The sequence below is a fragment of the Euprymna scolopes genome, chromosome 16, assembly GCF_053919585.1.
Source record: "Euprymna scolopes isolate OS-2025 chromosome 16, ASM5391958v1, whole genome shotgun sequence".
Taxonomy (NCBI): domain Eukaryota; kingdom Metazoa; phylum Mollusca; class Cephalopoda; order Sepiida; family Sepiolidae; genus Euprymna; species Euprymna scolopes.
In genome coordinates, this window is record NC_136497.1 from 92,841,431 (window position 1) to 92,843,930 (window position 2,500).

General features: G+C 28.8%; 1 protein-coding gene across 1 annotated transcript in view; it reads left to right on the plus strand.

Annotated features, from left to right (window-relative positions):
• LOC145296203 (cytosolic carboxypeptidase 6-like) overlaps positions 1-2,500 on the plus strand; it is a 1,000,694-nt gene that overhangs the window by 435,566 nt on the left and 562,628 nt on the right. The window lies entirely within an intron of this gene.

Genomic DNA, 2,500 nt, shown 5'->3' on the forward strand with positions numbered 1-2,500 from the left:
TTCGTTTTGTATGTCTGTAGATCACTGCAAGGAGGTAGGTAAAAAAAATGTGCTTTCAATACAAACGTAATAATTGTCTCGAAGTAATTTACATTGCTTATAGTTAGACAATATACCAAAACGTTGCACAAACTTAAGAGAAAGACACTGAGGGTGCATAATGGAAGAGGTGGAAATGAAAACAAGTCATCTAGCTCCCCGATCCACTTAATGAATTGTTTGAAATGGTAACCTTCATGATAAAATTAATATTTTCGGAGAGAAGTGTCATCAGACAGAAACGAAGACAAGCAAAAACAAGATGGAGAACGGAAGAGAAAGAATAAAAGAAAAAAGTAAGGAGAGAGAGGGAAAGGAAAAGAAATAAAACCTAACCAAATAGCAACATATAGTGGTGAGACAATGTTGCAAAAAAGTGGTTGTCTTCCACATGTATTTGCAATTGTTCAACACCGACTTTTGATATGTATGTTGATATGACAACTTGCTAAAGGTCAAAGCACAGGCTTGTAGGCCTCATATTATGATCAAGATTCTTTTTTGGGACGAACACTGGCCTTTCAGGATCGGAGCTTCAAGTTGCAATGGGTGAGCATTTGTGAATGTTTCATAGTGAAGTAATGAATAACTGATGACAAGATAATCAGACCAATGTTTGTATCTTAGTTGTTACTAGCAGAGCTACCCGGCTTTATCCAGGGCAAAAGTGTAACATATTTCTGTTAAAATTTCTATCTCTCTACCTGTATATCTCCGTCTCTCTACCTCTATCTCTCCCTACCCTTCACTTTCTCCATCGCTCAGCTTATTCCTATCTTTCTGGACATAGACACAAAAAGCTCGTTTTCATAAATACCTCAAGAAAAGAGTGGAATTAGGGAATTAACTCCTTCATAAAAATAATGTTACTTCCCTTTAGTTAGTACATAAGCTGGTGCTAGAAAATCAACAATCCCCTCCTAACGGAATTTGTATCAGTTTAGGATCAACGAATGTCTAATTTTTTTTTTTTTAATCATAGACATTATTAATCTGTGTGTGTGGGGGATGCTGAACAAGAAAATACCAACTTTGTTAATATTTGATTTATTGTTTTTGACTTTTAGTCAGATACGCAATCATACACACAGACAACTTCCATTTTAGTTGTTGTATAAGTGACTCTTCTTTATTATCTGGTAAGTTGACCAGATATTGAACTTATTATTAACGAGTAGCTTTAAGTACTTCCACAAATGCTTTTATCCGCTTTTATTTAACAGAAATTAAGAGTGAAAACATGATACTAAAATAAATTGTTTGCTAATTTTCCCTATTGTTACTCTTAAACATTTAATTTAATTTAATGAAAACACACACACACACATATTATTATGAAATATTATTTACGTGCATAAAAGTATACTTATGGACATGTATGTTTCTAGCTTTTAGCCATCGTCAGCATAGATTAGGATCAAAGTCATGATACCAGTATTCGCAGTCTAACATCGTTTATGATCTTAACCTATACTGACGACGGCCAAAAAGCTAGAAACATGCCTGTTCATGGGTATACTTTTATGCACGTAAATAATATTTCATAATAGAATAAAAAATAATACCTCCCATACCAAATAAGGATGATTCATTCATATATACATAAGAATAACACAAAGAGTTTGTTGCTCTTAAAAAACGCTAAGGTAACGTAAAAAATAAAAATAAAGTTGTTTATGTCGATAAAAACGTCAACAACAAATCTTATGTATGTATGTATGTATGTATGTATGTATGTATGTATGTATGTATGTATGTGTATGTATGTATGTATATGCATATATGTATGGAAATATATGTATGTATGTATATGCATATATGTATGGAAATATATGTATATATGTATACATATGCATGTATGCATATATATGTATGTATGCATATATATATGTATGTATGCATATATATATGTATGTATGTATATATATGTATGTATATATATGTATGTATATGTATGTATATGTATATATATGTATGTATGTATATGTATATATATATGTATGTATATATGTGTATGCATACATATATGCATATATATCTATGTATATATATGTATGTATATATATGTATACATATGTATGTATACATATATGCATATATATATGTATGTATATATATGTATACATATGTATGTATACATATATGCATATATATATGTATGTATATATGTGTATGCATATATATATATATGTATGCATGTATATATATATGTATGTATATATGTGTATGCATATATATATATATGTGTATGCATATATATATATATATGTATGCATGTATATATATATGTATATATATGTATGTATATAAATGTATGTATGTATATGTATATATATGTATGTATATATGTGTATGCATACATATATGCATATATATATATATATATATGTATATATATGTATGCATACATATATGCATATATATATATCTATGTATATATATATGTATATATATGTATGTA